We start from the raw sequence: 20,272 nt of genomic DNA on the forward strand, positions 1-20,272 counted from the left end.
TACGGTTGTGATTTTTTGTATATATTCTTTTTAATGTAAATACTGTTGGTTAATAGGAAATAACATTTGTTTAAACATGACTGAAAGTATACTAGATTTGTTTCAACTTGTGCATAATCAGTGCAGTTCAACAGGGTAGTAAAGCAGGGTATAAATTATGAGTCTGGTGCATATTTGCTATGCATTGCTCGCTAGACCTCCCAAACTTATATCCTAAGGGCAGTTCAATGGCTGTTGAATAATTATAGTTAATTTACCTTGTGATCATCAGCGGTTATCAGACCTGTGAGGTGGTATTCATCTGTGGGTTATGCAAATTGGATGCATCAGTGGACTGATTCATAATTGATTACATATAATTAAAACAGGAAATAAAATATTTCCATGGTCTTTAATCTTAAAATTGGAGTTCACTGGAAGGACAAATTAGATGAGAAGTCATCTCTCCTGCTGCATCAGACCTAATGCTTCCCTTTTCTTTCTTTGAAACTGATCCATTCCCTTCTATATGACGTATACCAATGCCCAGTGTGTGTCGTCACATCTTGGGGTTCGCGCATGACTGCAGAAACTGGCTTTTCTTTCCACTGGGTAGCTAACGGGCACCATGCTGACTCAGGATTCAAGCAGCTCCTCAGGTAGGGCATCCCAAAGCCTGACACCACCTTGTGGGTAGGGTGAGAGGGCATGCTGCATCTGGTCCTTGATGCATAGCCACGTGTGCAGACACTCTCTGGTAAGAAAGCTTCCTGCCCTACTCGCAGGTTTTGTTTTTTCCTGTTTGTCCAAGGAGCTGTTAGCCAGCTCCAGAATCGATGACTTGGCTGTTAAAGTCGCAGTAGCCATTGAAAAAATCCTTGCTTTGTTGTGCACAATGATGTGCATAAGTGCTTTATGAATGGTCTTTGGCTGTGCTAGGAGTGTGCTAAGTGCCTTCAGAGCTCTGTAGTTCAGTTGTTTTACTACTTCTTGGTTGACTAAGGCAACTAGATAGCAATCGCTTTGCTGTCAGTAGTGAGACTCAGTACTAAATGAAGCTTTCACCAACTATATGTCTGAACCAGCAAATGATTTCTGCAGTCCTCTACTGATTTTTACAGAAGGCAGGTAATGAGTGTAAGAGAGGGAAGTATCACTATGAAGAAACTGCTGGTAGTCTTGACGTCCTTCTGCAGTTTTAGAATGAATTAACTCACAAATCGTGATCTGAAAAAAAATATATATATATATATCACCACATAATACGGGCTTGGTTTGGAGTCGTCATCTTTGCTCTGGGTAATTGTCTACATATCCATCCAAATCATAAAAATGGCAGCTGATAAGATACAGGACATGCATTTCTTGATTTTTTTATTCATCTGAAATGATGCCGTCAAAATAGTAATTGCTTTTCTCTCGGCTAATTCTATGGAACCTGAGTCTGGACATTTTTTTGTCATCTTTCACCCTCAGCCATTTGTATGCAGTAAATACATTCTGAAGTATTACTAGTATGTTTGTTTATTTTTGCTGCTACATTTCAGATTAATTCCTCTATGGATTTGAAAACATTTATTTCTCATTTGTAACATGCTTGGTTTTTGACTTCCCAAAAGCTTGGGAAAAACTTTTAGGACTGTACTCTATTCCCATCCCCCCAGACTTTTGTATATTTTTATCTACTAAAACACATTTGTGGTATTGGAGTGATGTTGTCATACTACTAAATTAATATGTAACCTTTTTTTTTGCTAGACCAGCACAATTAATTTAAGGTCATAATTTCTCTTAGTGACATGAAATTATGCTGTTACTTTATCAACTAGTTCTGAACTGAAGGTCTCATTCCACTGCTGAGAAAAGAAATCTGATTCACAGCTTTACAAAATCTTCCAGGTAGAGATGCCTCGTGTTGTTTTCCTTTGGTGTACATTTGTTACACTATCAGTAAGAATTCTGATGGAATTCTAATGGACGTCTTACAGCATTATGACAAGGAGCATGGTATATGGATTGGAGGAGTATGTATGTGTCCACGGAGTGGTATGAGCCTACCCAGCTGAGGAGCAGATCCCCCAGACGGGCTTTGTGCTCTCTGATTGCCTGTGATATTTCAATGCAGTCTTGACAGTGTTTTGTCTTCCCTGCTGTGCCCAGGTTGAGTGCGTATAGCTGGGTAATTAAACTTTGAACCAATAAACAGATTTGAGAGTCTGCTGCTTTGAAGAACAGGAGATCACAAGAACAATTTCCTGTTAGTTGCTTTGATCAGATACAACTTAATGTGAAGGTGCAACAGATTTCTGTGTTAAATAAGACTAACCCCCCTCCTTTTATCCAGCAGCAGCACCTCGGAACCTTGGTTAATGTGTGATGGGCAAATATAACGTAAAAATATAGATTTATCCCTATTTTTAACTACAGTATAATTTATTAAAGAATGGGGTGATTTCCACTACGATAGTGTACTTTCTTTTCAATCCCAGTAATGAGATCTTGAGATTTTTTGTGTTTTAGTAAAGATTCAGGAAAGAATTCGGTCTGTTATGTCATCATGATTAATGCCTCGAAGTTCACTTAGTGGAACGCATACCCTTTCACTGTCTTATCTTTGGATAAAATTGGGAGCAAATTGGAATAAAACATTGCAATGAGTCTTTTTGATATCTGTATCACTAATTTAAATCATACAAATGAAGTTTTATGTATGAAAATGTTGCCTGACAGTCACTTAGCAGGTAACATCATGACCTCTGTCAAAGTAGATGGTCTGCCATCCAAAGCTCATTACTTCCAGTATATTTCTCCAATATTGTAATGTTAGCAGAGTAATTATTCCCAAGTAATTCTCTGTATAGGCAGTAATGTACATTTGTAAACAAACGTATACATATTCTGTATGCATATGTATATTTATACATATATACATGCACAAATATATGTACGCACTTTGTGATAACTCTGAACTGAAAATACCAATATTGAAAGTTAGTCTGTGTTCAGTCAAAATTATTTTTGGATCCAAATGGAGGTTTTTTTTGTTTACTATGGTGAAGTTTGAGGTAATTCTAAGGTTTTATATTATTCAATATCTGGAAAGTAGTTCTCCAAATAATAAATAGACCTGTCAGAATTTTTTCATCTCCCTTAGAAATATATTATAGAAAGAAATGCCTTTTTATAGATTAACACATGCTTCCTGCTGACTTTGTAAAGAAATATGAAGGTACATAGTAAACTTTTATTAAGAATTAATAGTTTCCTGGCTCACATTTACTGTGTATCACCAAGAATTTCTTTCTTTTAACAAAGCTCTATTGGCTTGTATTCTTTTTTCTCCTACCTTCCAGTGATTTTTTTTTTTCCACTGAATCAAAAAGAAACTGTATCCATGGAGAGGACTCCAGAGTAGAAGGTAGAGTTCAGAACCAAAAAATTGTTTTCTTGTATGGGACAACACCTGGCTGACCCTTTGTTGTTTGAATGTGGCCTGAAATTCTTTGCGGTTTGAGTATAAAACGTATGCCCTTGGGCAATTAGCAAGTCAGCACGGAGCTTGAGATTTTTTATTTCAGAAAATGAGCAAGAGGGTGGTGCTGACTGCACATGTCCATAGTAGTATCCATCTGGGAAGAAGCAGACTGGCAATGTCAAGCAGATCAGAGTGACAGGACTAGCAGGCTGAAGATAGCAGTGCGGAAAGTGTTGTGCTCCCAGTAACTGCAGCGGTGACCCCGTGGCATACTGCACCTCCTGAATGGTTCACTGAAATGATTGCTTCAGCTGCAAATACCGTTTGCTTACTGTGGGGTGGAGATAATTGTCTGAAACCTGAGTGGGAGAATTTCATGGGCCAACTGAGTGACTTATTTCTTTTCTCTTTTTAACTTAAAAGCACAATATGACCTCTTAATGTCTGAACAGGTTTTCAATCTCACGGAGCATTTTTTCAGAATAAAAGGCAATTTACTTGCAAACAGTAATTAACCTGAAGAGAAACAGCATCCTTAAGTTTCACTGTATCTCAATATATTGGCCAAATTATGAATACTGCAGAGGTGTCATCAACAGTATTTGAAAATACCAGTAGGAAAAAATCAGCAGATTTCTTTTAAAACAATATTTTCAAGGATCTATGTGAGAAAGCTCACTTAATACAGCAACAGGATCTTGGATGCTTAGACATTTTGGAGTTTTTGTTAATACAATGTCGTTCTGTTGAGATGCAGTGGGCACTCAGATGAAGGTTTGGAGTTCTTTAGATTTTTGTTTACATGGTCAGTATATGGCTTCAGTTACAATTCCTCTGTAATTTTCCAGAGACGGCTTGTTACTGTAAAGTCAGTTTCTTCTTTCATAATATGAATGGAAGACAAAACTACTGGTAGTTGCCAAGGATCAGAACTTGCAAAAAAGTGAATCACTAAACATCTAAAATGTAAGATTTTAAGAGGCTGGTACTGAGTCCTCAGAGGCACTAACGTACTACTCTGCAGCTTGCTCTGGGTATAAGAAGGTTGTCCTAGAAGGAAAACCATTTTGTGAGTCAGAATATAGGGATTTAGAGAGGTATCCTCTTATCTTTTTAACATCATCTGTTTAATAGCTTAAAATCAGGGACAAAATTTGTAAGACACAGAATTTGCCCCTCTTTCTAGGGCCTTACCTCATGTATCTATTCTATTCTTGGCTTTTGTTCTTCAAAGTATTTTGAAATCATCTTTGGTGCACAAGAAGGGTGTATGAAGATATTAATGAAATAACAGGTCTTTTTAATGACTAATCACATTTTAAAAGCAGAGCAAGAATAACATGGTGATGGGAGAGAAGAAAGAAATTTAAATTTCACTCAGTGGTTTTTACTACTTGAAAACCTTCCTCTCCCAAGCTATTTATAAAATATTAGGTTTGTATTGCACAGCTGAAGGAATTCACAAAACATTAAAGATTTGACTGGAACCAGTCAGGGTTTTTCCCTTTGGTACTCAGGAGAAATGGGATTTGAGGGAGTTGACAATGAGACATTGCGAGTTTTCTGCAGAGATATAGCTAAGAATTGATACTTTAAATGAGGCGAAGGGGCATGAAATCCAAACTATAGTGCCATTGCAGAAGTAAAATGTATGAAATGCATTACTTGGGGAGACTCCTTCCTTCTTGCCCCCACCTCGTTCTCCAGTCCTGGCTAAGCTGCAGCTCTTCAGAGGTGAACTGAGCAAAGCTGGGAAAGATGGTAGGAAAAAGCCAGAGCTGGAAACTCTGAAGAAAGGCCTTTGAAAGTGGATCTGGTTAGTTCTCAAGGCCACACAGAATTAGGTATTTCCATAACAGTAAAAGAATTTACAATGTGCAGTCTGTGCATAACTAGCTCTTGTAGCCTGTAAAACTCTGTGTGTTTTTCCAGTAGCGGGGCGGGCACCCACTCCTCCCGCAGGTATCCCTGCTCGCCTTTGTGAGTGGCTGGGATGTTGCACTGCTGTAAGCCTGGTGATTGCAGTGCCAGGACTGTAAGACCCTGGAGTGCTGTACCCTGGCAGGAGCCACTGTGTTGGTGCACAAATTTGAAGGATTTATTTTGTGAGCTGTGACAGATGAGAAAGGATTGTATGAAATTCCGACCAAGTTCTTTGAATGTGCGCGTATGTTACCATGCTTCACTATAACATAGGCCTCCTTTTGAACCCAAGCATAGTAATGTTGCCCATGCTTACTGTTAAATGCAGAAATTTTAATCTTTTGTTTTATCACATGGGTACATTTTGAGAACCGAGGAATGTGATCAATAGAAAAAAAATTTAAAAAAAAACCAACAATAACAAACAAGCCAATATTGAGACATCCAAGCAACTGTAGTAGACAAAAGGGTAATAAATTATCCTTTTTTTGCAGTGCTATTTCCAACAGTGAGTTACAGGTAGAAAATACTTAAGGTAAATTTAAGTCCTTGAGTTAATAGAAATTGAAATCTGATTTCAGATCTACTCTTTGCCCCTCTGCACTTGATGATAATGTCAGCTGCTCAGGAGATCTGCATGTTTGGTCTGAAATGTTGTAAAGGTCACACCAAGATTCACTGACATAACCAGTTATATATCCTGGAATCTTATTTCCAGAGCTCCATTTAACTTGGAAGCTAAGGCATTTTCCAACTGTCACTCTTGTTACTCTTCTGTGCATGACCAAGGGTTAGTCCTCTGTCTTCAGATGTTTCAGGTTGGCTAGAGATGGAAAGAGCCAACTGGGGTCTGAGCAGCACAGAGAACCTCTGGAAGCACTTCAGAATATCTGCTGCACAGGTCAGAGTAATACTGGTACATATTTAAAGTGTACCTTAATATCTTTGTCAGAAGCTCAGGTTAGTTGGAACTTGCCTGAGTGTGAGCGTGCCCCCAAGCTGTGGGAGGTCTTCTGTCCATGACCGTGAGCTGGGTGTTGAGAAGAGAATGGCAGTGCTAGGCGAGGTGCCTCTGTAAATCAGAAGGTGGTTCTGGAGTGTAAAGCTTGCACAGGAAAACTGAACTCAGACCTGTGCTCTCTGCCTGGGAGTAGCCGAGTGCTCCTTCTCAGATGTACTCTTAGACAGCTCCTGGTTTCTACCAAATGGCAAGAAACTTGCTCTTATTTAAAAAAGTTTCCTCCTCTTTATCTGCTTTAGTAGATGATATTCAGCTTACTCTTTGCAGTCTGTTAGAAAGGATTTAGAAAGCCCTTTCAGGATTGTTTGGCTCTGTACTTGTGCTCCAGCTTGCCTCCTTGCTGTGCCATTCTTTGCCTGCAGAAGGCTCGGCTGTTTCCCTGCCCATCCTGGAGGGGTCCAGCTGAACCACAATATGGCAGCCAAGACGAGGTAGACAAGAGCTTGTGTTTTCTGCTGGCCAGGCCCAGCTTTCCCCTCCCTACTTATTATTACACAAGTAAATAAATAAAAGGACATCGCCTTTTGTTATGCACTAACTATTTGAGGATGGCAAAAGGAATTTTACTTTTAATAAGTAACTATGTTGGAGATGCAAGTGTACTGCGGAATTGTTCTTCCATGTTTGTTTGTTTTGGCCAAAAGAGGAAATAATGACCCTTGCAGGTAAGTGTTCATTGCTCACCTTTTGATTAAGTAGACAAAATCATTATCCTTTTAGATACACTGCATAATATGGAGAGATCCAAAAGAAACGTGCTGATTATTCAACTCAATGAAATATAAAGGTCAGAATATTTTTGAGCTGTTCAGCTACTTAAATGCTTTGTAGTGAACTATAACTCTGCGGTTTCAGAACAGAGCAGTTATTCAGGTTTAGTAACATGAAAAGAGTTTTATGAGGTTGAGTATGAGGAAGTATTTCCAAATTATGCTAGGAAGGCATATATAATTACTTTTGAGAGTGTTCTCAAAAAATTCATTTGGAATACCAGATTGATAGACAGATACAAGATTTTTTTCTAAACAGCACCCTTCTGAAATAAAAGTGCAGTCAGTTGTTTCAGTGATTAAATCTCTGAAACTGCTCAGGGGCTCTGAAATGATTTTTTGTTAGGAAAAATAACAGTCATGCATGGGTAAATTCCTGCCTGCTCACAAAGCTTGTTTTGGATTGCTCATATTGATAGCTTCATTAGCTTTACTGTTGGTAGTAACTTGACTACGGCAAATGCCAATTTGAATGATGTTGAAACTCAATCCTGTGGAGGATATAAACTACTGAAAGCATTGAGTCAGTTTACAGGATTGAGGTGTAGGTTGTTCAGAACGTGAAAATCTTTGCTATGCTTAAGAGCACGTGATGAATTGGGAAGACACCAGTATGATGGCTGTTGTAGGTGAATATCTAATCATGTGAATTTTAATTCAGAGATGATGATGATAATTTCAAAATGTAGGTTTTGATTCTTGGTCTTGGGTGGGGGGAAGAAGGGGGCTGGGGTTCTAATTGCAGAAAGACTTCTTGCAAATATTAATATTTTCCAGTAGTTTTCAATAGATCCACTGGAATTTGACTTCAGATATATGACTTCTCGTGTAGTAAGATTAAGAACACAATCTTGAGTTTTCCCATGCTCTGATGAATTTTTCAGTGGAGCTAGAAGCTAAAAATGGGTAATGTCCTGTCACATTTCCTTTGGTGCATACAAGTGTGTAGAAGTTCTAGGACATGTAAACATTGTGTATATAATTGCATTTCAGCTTTTGGCATTTAATTACATAAGAGGAATTAAAAACACTGCCTTGGCATTATCAGTCTGTCTGATTTGGATCAAAGTAGACTTATATGCAGATAAAGTGTGCTGTGAAGAAAAAGGGAGATGAATCTCAGTTAAGAAAAATTATATCTGATCCTGCCATTAAATGTGCTTAAGTGATGTATTCATCTTAAGCATGATCTTGCTTCTGATGTTTTTTGTCTTGTGGTTTATTTTAAAACACTAAAGCTATTCCAGAAGCTTTGTCAAACAGACAAAGCAGTGATTCAAATTGACTTAAATTCAGGTTATTGATTTAAGGGGTCAGTAGCAGTATAAGAGTACATTGCTTGTTTAATGTGTGAACTGACATCTATAGTCTTTGAGTTGCATTAGTTTTGTGACGGGCAAACTATTTATCACAGTTAGAATTTAAAAGTCCATCAGTTTGTAACTAGAGATAGGTGGGAGTGTTTGTGAATACCAGTTAAAAATAACGGAAATGAGTTGTTATTATCAGATTTTGTTTCAAGGATTTGGACTCCTGAGAACCCATGTGTGTCCAAAAAACTCATCTTTTCAAATGTCACTCTGTTGTTTCGAAATAAGAGGAAAGATGACTCATCTCATGACTTAGAATGATCTGTATTTGTATTCAAAAAGTAAAATCCATATTCAACTAATCACTTCAAGTTGCACAATAGTGCCTACGCCATAATTGCGCATGCTGTATCAGTACTCAGGAACATCTAAAATGTTTCGCTCTGACTTTTTTTTTTTGAGTAAAGCTGTAAAGCCTAACTTCTGTATTCTGAATGCAACCTTTTAGTTTTAATGAAGTTCTAGCCTTCTAAAAGCAGGGTATTATCATGGGGAATGCCTGGTACCATCAGTACTACAAATTCCAGTAGCAATGTCAGAAGTATTTAGTCATGGATCTTAAAATACAAGGTAGGAAACAACTTGAATCAGTACAAGGCACAGTACTGGTATTCAGAAAACTTGCTTTGCCTAAGGATTTTCTGGTGTTTAGTTGTATGTTGACAGGCAAACATTTATTACTAAATCATTGTTGCCTCATTATTTTCTTTTCTTCTGTTGAATACTTCAACATAGAGCATCTCTGGTTAACACAAGTTTTTGTTGCAACGTCTACTGTTGGTATAACAATTGTGACCACTGGCAGCAAATTCTGAGTATGAATGTTCAGCAAGTTGCTGAAAGGTGCAGCTTTTTTGTGGGAATATAGGGGCATAACTGGAAGCAAATATTTGCTTGTGTGAATAGCACAGAATTGGCTGTACAATGCTGCCTAGAATTTAAAATAAAATGTTGATGTCTTTGTTGCAAAGATGCAGTGCTCACTCTTTTTTTTTTTTATTAGCGGTTAAGGAAAAGGTAAATTAACTTCTGCATTACAGCTTATAATCTAGTGTAATTAACATTTGAGGTGATTAAACACGTAGTTTTTTTGAGCATATCTGACAGTTACTTATTTGTCAAGTGCAGTAGAATGGCAAAACGTTGAACATTCCAGTTGGATATTATAACTTTGATAAGTACAGAAAGATGTCTATTTAATTCTCTTTAAAGAAGGGGTGCGTAAAGAGATTATTGCATCCCAAAACTGATTTTTTACGTTAGTGATGCTATACTGAACTTACTTTTCACTCTGTGACTACAGTTGTAATAAAATCTTTAAATAAATCTTTTCAGTAAGTGTGTGTTTTTGAGTAGCACAGTTGTATTCTTCAGCTCCTTGGCCATGTTGTAGCTAAAGGAGCAGGGGGGAATGTTTTAGAATATGATGAATATTTCCTGAGTAAAAATGAGATGTTGGGAATGTATAGAAAAGACAGCCTAAATCTTTTCTGTTTCCAGCATACTGTCGACTGGATTGAGTAATAAATTCTTCAGTCAACAGTAATTCTACGAATGCTGGGAACAGAAATGTTAAAGTCTTGTACAAAGAGTAAAGAAGCTGAGAGTTGTAAGTGAACTGAAAGGACTATGATTCATTAAAATCTGAGTGAAGTAGAGGTCCACAGGTGAGAACAATATCCTCTTGTCATGTGCCCTTTCAGCACAGCATAGTCATTCATCACTCTGCTCATTGCTGTAGCCAATGTGTTAGGAGCTGTGTTTTCCTTCAAGGCATCTTTTTTTTTTTTTCTTTTTTCTTCTTCTTCCTCTAACCAAAAATAGAAATGCAGCTTTGCTCAGGTATTTGCTTCTACTTTTCTCGTTGAATCTTTCATAAATCTTTATCTGCCAGGTCAATTACAAGTCATTACTGAAGTAATTCATTATATGCTTCAGTAAGTTTAATATTGTTAAATTGTGAACAACTGTACATTGTTTGTCTTGAAATTTTCCTTTTAGATGCTAAAGCAGCATGAATGGGCCACTGGGGCTCGAAGAAGAGCAGCACTGAAATGGTGAAAGTGTTGGCAAGCTTCTGACTTAGCCACTTGTTCAGCCTTTTTTTTCTTCGTTGCTAGGACAGGATTAGATGTTCAGCAAGTGAGCACGAGTGCAGTGTGTGTTTTTACTTGCTCTTAATTACACCTCTCCTATTTTTATTCTCTTCACACATAAAACATTTTTCTGTCCCTTGTTGTAGTAGAAGGTTCCCTTAAAGCAAAATTTATTGTGGTTTTACAGGCACAAGGGGAACAGGGCTTCCCAGCTTTGCTGGCAGAAACTTTTCAAGTGCACAGTTCACTGGTTGGTCTGACCTAACAGAGAAATAAACCATGACTCTTCTTGAGGACTGTCTTTTAATTAGCTTTAAAATGGATTCCCATTGACTTCCTCTGCATGAGTACTACTCCATTAGCTCATTACTGTGATTTAAAAGCAGCTAATCATGATCATAGTTAGAAAATTACCTTCAGGTATTTCAGCACGTTTTGCTTCTCATACGAGCAGTTTCCCGACAAGACGTCTCACTTGTTTCTCCTTTATATCCTTTTTACATATGAGGTGATAGTAACTGAAATGTCTTCTTCTCTATAAAACAGAAGTGAAAAATCAATAATGTCATTGATAAAGAATATAAGTGTACCGGCACCGAGAATGATGTAATGAATATGAAATTTGTTCTTGTCTGTTTCTGAATGACAATGTAACAGTTTTCCATGACAATTTAAATCTCTGGATTTACTGAAATGAAAACCAAGAAACAAAATTATTTGGTAGAATTGTTAGTTTCTCATCTCCCAAAGTCTATCTGTTACAGAATGGCCAATCAAGGCAGAGATTAAATGGCTGCATTTTCATATAACATGCCATAAATTAATCAGCGTTATTTCAAAAGTGGAGCTGACAGTGTTTTTTCTTGATGTGGTTGTTACTCACACCAAGTTAAGTAATAGGTTGGCATGGCTGTAAAAGAAACATGGTAACTGAGCAAGGAATCATTTGTTGGCTGGAGGAAAAGAGAAGTGTGAAGTTGCAGGGAAGTTTTCTTGGTATGGGGAGGAAACCAATCTTTCACAGGTAAATTGCAGAGAAGGAAAAAGGCTGTGATCTCAGTTGTGGAAGCGTTGCTCCTGCAGCTTCCCCACCCTCCTGTAAGCGTTGTTCCTCTGGGGCTGTGTGTGCGTGCCCATGTGCAGACTTGCTACCTGGAGGCTGAGGCTCGTATACACGTAGCTGCTGAATTTGTGTAGTCTGCAGATTTTCTGAGAATAATTGCCTTGTGAGTTTGTGTAGTTTCAAGATCTACTTGGATGGAAATACAATGTTGGTTAATTGAGGTTAATAAACCCCTCCCTGTTCCAGCTTCCTCGATGTGCCTAGAGATAGCATTATCTGGTGGATATTGAATGCTGGTGTTGACATATTTTTTTAAGCGCATAATTCTTTATAATAGGAGATATAGCGATTTAAAATAGACTGTCTCAAGTCTATTTTGTATTTGCTGTAATTTTGGTATGGGAACTTCTCCAGCACATGTGTAAGGGGAAAACTCAGAAGGCCTAACTTGGAAAAACCCAAACCATTGCAAACTGTGATTTGGGTCAGTTAATATCAGAACTGTAACATTAAATACTCATTTACAGTACAGCTTTTTGTTCCATTAGTTTAAGGCTGTGCTCCTGAGAAGCCATACTGACTGCGGTATTGCCTTAGTGGTGTAAAGTAGGTTCATAAATCTTAAACCACTTGTAGGTTGCAAATGTGTCTTCAGATCATTTTCAATTTCTGAAGAAATAACAGTTGTTGTAACTGCGATATGGTGTGTATCCTAACACTGTACTGAAAATCACTTAGGTTTTTGTAGAAATTTTATGGATGACAGAGTGATAGCACAGGTTTATAAAGTGCCTTGTCCCCTGGGTTGCTAGAATTAGTCCACACCTGCAGCCTGTTGCCCCTGCTGTCCCCCCACGCTGCCCAGGAATGTGTCGGTGCTCCAGTGGGAGTGGTGTGATCCTCACCCCTCTCACCCCAGCCTTCTAAGTCGTGATTTACGTGGTTTACTCCATGTTTAGAAACTCTAAGTAAATCACAGAAAGAACAGGACAGGTTTTTGTTTTCGAGAAAGACTTTGCTTGCTATCATCAGCTGCAAATTCTCCCTTCAGTTCAAGCATGTAGTGTGATGATTTCAGGTAAGGGATGAGCGGTTTGGGTTCCCTGGTGGTCAGTCCTCCTAATAAGCTTCCAGCAAAGATTGATTGTTGTTTTTCCCCCTCAAAAGCATGCTCTAACAGAGCTGGTGAGTAAGAGATACTGGAGGGAAAAGGAATTGAAGTATTCCACTGCAAGTGCTCAGGATAGTGGAGGACTTAGCCTGATTAGAGTGGTAAAAAACAAGTGTATAGCAAGTATTATAACTTGAATTTTTATATTCATTTCAGTAAAATCTCAGTGAGTAGCAGTAGAATGTTTTACAGTGTTTGCACATGAGTTTTCACCGTAATAGGAGGCATGTGAGTTCCTGACTTCTTCAGGTGGGACATATGCTGCAGTATATTTTCACTGTGGTTGGTAGAGGACTGTTTTTCAAAACGCCAAATTGTAATGCTATAGAATATGCCATTGTGGGTTGCAATTGTAGTACAAATGTGCACATCTTTGATCTGTAGTGTATGCTTTTCTAATATAGCTGAGGTTGTAATTTGTTTTCATTGCGTGCAAAACGTAACTCCTTTACTTGTGACGTCAGCAGGGGTCATCTTGAGAATGTCGTCATGAAACTCATTCAGTATTTTTTTTTAAGAATGAAGGCAATTGTTCGTGAGACTTGGATAAGTTATGCCTAACTTACTGAATTCATAGTGCTTTCTTTTAGGGTAATACTCAATTTTAACACTTTTCCTTGTAGGTTTTCAAAAAACTAAAAACCTTGCCAGCTTATTAAAACATTGTCTAAGTCTTCAAATATTTAAATCCTTGTACACCTTTTCTGATTTAACTGAACGAGTTGAAATTAAACCATGATCTTTTATTACTATACATCATTATTTATAGTTCTTTTTCACACTGTACGGTCACAGTGGGATTTTTTCTTTGCCCTTCAGCGGCATATACATCAGGCACTAAAAGAATGAATGTGTTACCTTTTGGTGGTAGATAACAATTAAAAAGGTGCCTCAGAGTATTTCTGGAGCTGAATTTCAAGAGATTTCCTTAATTTTAGCATGCAGTTTTCTATTTTTGGTTGAGCTATATATCCCTGTTCTACTTACAGCACTTGAAGAATGTGGTCTGCTAGGAACAGATGGTGTCATTTAAGTTTTATACTGATTCTACTTAAACTTCTAAATGAAGTCCTTATGCTTTTAAATGTTTAGTTAAGACTTACTGATTGTTAGCAAATTGAGAAAAGTTGGTCACAACTGATTACCTGTTTAGAGACTGAAAGAGGTAATTGTCTCAATTTTTAAAACTTTGTAGTCATTAACATCATTAGTGGATTCCTGTCATCTTCCAAAGGAAATAGTGAAGTTGGTTCATAAACTTGGAATCATAGGTAGATTTAGGCTTTTCCAAAAGGCAGGAAGTGGTAAAACATGCATGTGGTTTTCTTTAGTTAGGAAATTGACTCTGATTCTCCATCGGTGGAGCTGATACAAATGAGGAATCACTAATGTGTGTGTTCTACTCTGACACTGTCAAAACAGATTATTTGAAGGTACAAAAATGATATGCGTTTGTCAGCTATTTTACTCCCTTTATGCAGCTACAGAAGCTGTTGTTTGTATAAACCACTTTTCACACATTACCAGGGTTTCAAAGTTACTAAAGAATATTGTTTGTGGTTTGCACTCTCGTTTTTTGCCTGACAACTGAGTTATTGAAAATAATCAGTTAATAATTATTGAAAATAATTGTTAGTTTCTTTCATTTAAATATGTATGAAAATACTTAAAAACAAAAAAACAAACAAAGAAAAACCCACAAACCTCAGAAATACCAAGCACAAAATTCTAGGTGAAGAATTGCCTTTGAAATTTTTACAAATCAAATCTGCAAGGGAATGAATGAATAAGCACGATAGAATACTCCATACTATCTACACGTTCCTCAAAGCAATGCAGTATGTGTCCTATTGCTTTTGCTGGGAGGTTGCTGGTAGTAAATCTTGTGAGTAAAGGGAAAAGACGACTGCTTGCCAACACTAGTTCCTGTTCTTCAGATACAGCATAGTGAGAGAGTTGTGTTGTTGTTGTTCCCCCCCCCCTCCAAAAAAAAAAAAAAATGTAGCCACCATGATTAAGATATTGTCATTTGCTTTCCATGCCAGGCTTAGCAGAAGCAGGACTTTGTGTGATTCCTACCATGCTTCAGTGGAAAGTCAGCCAATAGGTCAGGCTTGAACAAACCCACTTGTCTTTGTAGCAGCAGGGATTATGGAGAGCTCATGTGATTGTGTTTGCTGTCAGGGCTGTAATCTCTGGCAGGGGAAAAAGGGCAGTCTATCTAACTCACCAAAGGGATCGGGTGCTCAATCCCTCCTGTCATTGTGAATTTGCATTGCAGTTCCTTTCTTAACTTGTAGAACTGCAGAGGAATTTCAGGGTAGCCTGTAAGTCTCCTTTGTCAATGAAACAATGAAACATATCTGTAAGCCCAGTTCTGCGTGCCCATGACAGTAAAGCTGCTGCTCATAGGCTTTCTGTCTGCAAAATGTCCCTGTTATTTTTGAATGATAACAATTGAATGCTGGTAAGGAATGCTGCTGCCAGTCCCTTCCCCCTTGCCCTACCAGTCATGGTAATTTTGATAATTTTGGATTTGGATGAAAAATGTTTTAACAACAGCCCAGCAGTTACGCTGTCATGAAGTGTGAAGCTGTATGTTTTGATGTGTTCTGAGAGGCTTGCAAATTCATCTGCTACTTAATGTTACCAAAGACCTTGCAACCATGGAAAATTTGCATCTCTAGTAAGTGTAGAGTTTTTCAGAAAAAAAAAAAATCAGAAAAAAACTATTCCATTGCATTGCCATTGGCACTGTGTGTTTTTTTGCTAATAAATGGTCTTCAGTTATATGGGTGTACTTTACCCAACAGTATGGTGAATTGCTGTGGAACAAACTTGGTTCAGCCTGGTAGATGGGAACTGAAGGCCTTCCTGCTAACAAAGTGATTCCACTTAAAGAGATGCAGATGTGCAGTGAAGTCTCCGTGAAGCAGAACACTCGACGTTGTATGTTTGTTTAAATAGAAATTAGTCTCCTTTTGACATATCTGAATAAACTTAATCAGCTTCAGGAAACTCATGAGTTGACTGTATAAAATGGGGTAGAAATATTGATTCAATCACTAATAAGAAAAACTTAATAATGAAATTTAGTCATCTTTTAATGTGTAGATTAAAAGCAGATGCTATAGATGAATGAATGCATGGATTAATATTGTTTTTTTGTTGTCAGAATTTATGTTGATGGGAAATGGAGGAAATGTACCCTTACAGAAATATTTTGTAGTGGTTGTTAACACCTTATATTCTTTCTGGCGCTTTACCGTTTGGTGTACTGTAGTATAAATGTGTAAGCTGTTAACAGCAGGATGAACATTCAAGTTGAACAACCACCTGCTCCCATAACTGAATCGTTATTTAAATTCCCTTTGCTTTTCACAGGTTTAAACTCTGTTAGGGATTCAGATTTACAATGCAGGACATCGCATGCAAAACTTTCAGTGCCATGCTCTCACTAGTTCTTGCATGCTCTATGTATCCGGTTTGGCTTTCAGTGGACTTTTAGTGTAAAATGGAATGTCCAAGACAGTATGTAACAGGATTGGACATCAAATGGAGCAGACAGTAACGATCCTTCTGAAGTCACCAATACTTACAAAGCAGGAGGAAATCCACCCCTTACCCCGCTGCCTAGGAAAGTGTTTGTAGGAGCAAGAAAGCTATCCCAAGAACGTCAAGTGGTGCTGAGACTTAGTTTTTCCAGCTTGAATTGTCTCCTGAACTTGTCAGCTAATACTGTGTTGTTGTGGGTTTTTTTCCACAATGAAGTGCTTGTTACTCTTAAGCAGATATATTCTGAATGTAATTAGTTTTAACTTACAAACCATCAAATATGTGAGGTACTGGAATAAAAACTAAATGCAGACTGAAGCAAAAAAATAAAAAATTCAACTGATTCAAAATATTTGCTTGATGTTAAGGTTATATAAAGCTTCAAAGTACAGGGGTTAACAACAATCTTTGTCAGTAGTCTCTTGGATACAACTGTGGTTTAATGTCATTTGTGATGCATAACCTACTTGTGCAGTGAGTGACACTTTTTCAAGAGTCTAGCTACCGGAGACTTTTATGAATTTAGCTGTTGAGCATTGTCTCTATGTAATAGAGCCAAATTTGCTAGTTTTAAGAGAGAGGATTTATATTACATATTTTTCAGGCAAATTTCTCTACTTTGAGCTGTAATCTGACCATTATCTTCTGTTAGTTAAGAAATACTCCCACGTTATGATTTCCAAGTGGTGTAAATTGCTGTTCTGTGTCCAGCTCAGCCTGCTGCATCTTGTTTTTTAACTCGTCCTTGTTAAATTGGCAGGAGCTGGCTACAAAAATGAAAGTTGGCTATGAGTAAATAATTAGTTGTGTGTTGCTATGAATAATCGGGTAGAGACATGAATAGTTAACACTGTGGTTGAGCTGTAGCTAATAAAATAACACAGTGTGCACACAAGAATTCTGTGATTACTTAAGCCGCACTGTGAAAACTTTTTTTTTTTAACCTTCTTTCAAGCCTTTTCATATAGGTAAGGAGAAGGCATCTGGCTGATGAGTGTATCAGTAATCCGATAGCATCACTTTACTCTTTTAGTTCCCTCTTTAAGCATAAAGTGCGATTATTGTGGCTTTGGCCAAGCAGCTTCTTTCTACATGACATTCATATCTTAGCTGTGAGGGATCTTAATCCAATATCAGAGTTAAACACTGTTTAGCTGTAGTCCCAGGATGCTAGTCTAGGTCCCAGGTTTTGCCATCAATCTCTTTCACGGAGAAAATGTTCATGTTAAAGGGAATGCAGCCCTTATGTACTTAATTTCAGGCTGACTGGACTTGGGGAATATTTAGAGATAACAAAACCAGATCTCATTGTGCATAGGGTAAACGTGTGTCTGATTTGCTAATCCAGAGGAGAAAAAAACATCATCTAGGCCAGGATTTGTCAGACCAAAAGCATGTAGAAATTGGATTTGCCAAATGAATGGGATTCTTCTTTTCCTGATGGTTCTTCAGTCTGTTTCCAGAAGTTGGCTTCTTTCTTTCATACCGGGCATTCTCTGCACAAACCCTCCCAGTGTCAGTAGGAAAACCTCAGGTTTGGTGGAGACTGCAGCTCCACACTCTTCATGTTGGCCCAGCATCATTGTGGGAGCTGAAACCTCATGATGTGTGGTGAAGCCATGCTGTACTGCAGGCATGAAGAAGCCAGCCTGCAACTTGTTGAGGGTGCAGTAACGTGATTGACTTGTGTTATCATGCAAGCAGATTTTCTTAGTTTTTCTGTCCTCAGTAAGAATTGTTCCATGAGTTTAGGATTGGCATACTAAATGTTTATGCCTTGAATTTGTGGGTTCTTTTAGTAAGATCAGAGTGAACTGCTTCTTCAGTGCTTTTCTTTGCAGTTCGTCTCCCTCCTGCCGGTTCTTAATGCAACCCCAGCTAGCTTTATACATGTGGTACTGCTGTTGCTCATCACGTCTTCCTGCTGGACTGCCTGCGTGAGGAATGTGTCTAACTTTAATTTCAGAGGTATGTTACCCTTCCCTGAAGACTATGTATTGTCTCATGCTTGTATTTACCTACCTGACTGAGGAAATTGCTATATACTCTATCTAGGCCACTGTCCCTTGCAGTTGTCTTTCTGCGAAGCTTTGTTTTTAATCTTGACAGAAGAGATGAGTATATAGGGAGACTGATACTGGTGTGGTGTTGCTGAGTCTGATATATCCTGGACTGTCAGTTACTGTTGTTTCTGTTTAGCTTCAGTTAATACGGGAGAAGGCAAATATACTTGAGAGAAACTTTATCCCAAAAGAAGAAATAAGGATGGGGTTTAATGAGAAGACAACAGACAAGCCCTGAAATCCTGACAGTACTTAACTGTTGATTGATTTACTTTGTATGTTTCAAAAACACGTAGCTGACACATTAACAATGAGATAAAAAGAATGTTTAAGAGGAGCAATTTAGGGCACATGATCTTTATAATGTTGATACACTCTAATCTGTAAGAATGTAAATTGTAAATGCTTGAATCCCATGTAATCATGTAGTGTGCAACTCTTCATTCTTGAGCTGATTTCTCATATATTTCAGAAGAACTGCAAAAATAATCTTCATACAAATAATACAACTAAACCAAAACTAATATTTAGAGACTGCAATGAAGTATGGAATACCGTATTTATTCAATAAAAATGAGGGTTGTGTCTCAAGTAAATAACTTAGGAAAAAAGCCCAAAGTTCTCACATAAGCTCTCCTGCCAGCTGCTTCAATGAGAAAGATCTTCATATTTAGACGTGACTCCTGCATTTATCCTGTTGGTTAAAATGGTAACATAATGATTTTTCAATCTGTAGAGCTTCAGTTCAAAGTAGTCGTCTTTTAGGTGGAAACCCTGAAGAAACTATACCTGGTAATAGTGTTTAGCTGCAGCGCTTTGACTAAATTGTGTTTGGCGTTTTGCTCACATGGTGCTAGTACCAGCCTTCTTAATGCCCTTGCAGGAAATATCACATTCAGGTATATTCTTCTAGGAGATTCTGCACATATTCATGTTTACAAAGTTTTTGATTATATGAAGTGACTTAAGCACTTGTTCCAATTCTGAAATGTTTAACATACTTTACATTAGTGATTGCTCATACTGAGAATTCTTTTAATAAGAAACGTGGCTCATCTAATGGGGTGTTTTTCGAGGTTTTCTTGAAAATAGGAGTTTCTCAGTTAACTGCTTTTGTGTGATTCCTTATGTCAGTAACAGCTCAGTTCCTCCAGAATGAAACACCAATGCAATTATAGGCCAGAGGTGCAAATGCCCCTTGCCTTGGGAGAAACAGGCTTTGTCCATCAATTAGAGGCATTTAACAGTTCCCAAGGTAATTTAAATGTTTGCAGCCAGTAATGACAGCTAATTCTCACTCTTTCAGTCTGAAGGAGCTATGGTACTGCTTACCCTGTAAGTTTCTTCACATCTCTCCAGGTGGTCAAGACCTATAATGCTGACCTAGGCAGTTGCAGTTCTATGCCAATATGTATTCAGTTATAGTTAAACTATACTTTGTTGGAACTAGCTTGTCTTCATTGTGCATAAAATGTTCATACTTCCACTTGCTGTAATAATAAAACACTTCATATTAATCCTTTGCAGTTAATGGAAACCAACTATAGAAATAGTTCTAAGTTTTCTATCCAAAACAGTAGGTATGATACAGCTAATTCAAAAATGTCTATGCTGTTAAGATGCTAGTTTTGATTGAAACCATTTGTAATAGTAAAATGGCCTTACTGTTTTTATAAGTTGACTTGTATCCATTAAGTTCAAATATCTCTTTTTAGAAATATCTCTCCTAGAAAGCTGTTTGGATTATTAGAGTATAAAAAAAGAAGTGTCCTATCCTCATAACATA

General features: G+C 37.7%; 1 protein-coding gene across 12 annotated transcripts in view; it reads left to right on the top strand.

The window, feature by feature from the left end:
• The window catches only part of SLIT3 (slit guidance ligand 3), a 512,565-nt gene that overhangs the window by 108,339 nt on the left and 383,954 nt on the right, over nt 1–20,272 (top strand). The window lies entirely within an intron of this gene.

This window comes from Anser brachyrhynchus (genome assembly GCF_964034855.1).
Source record: "Anser brachyrhynchus genome assembly, chromosome: 14".
Classification (NCBI taxonomy): Eukaryota; Metazoa; Chordata; class Aves; order Anseriformes; family Anatidae; genus Anser; species Anser brachyrhynchus.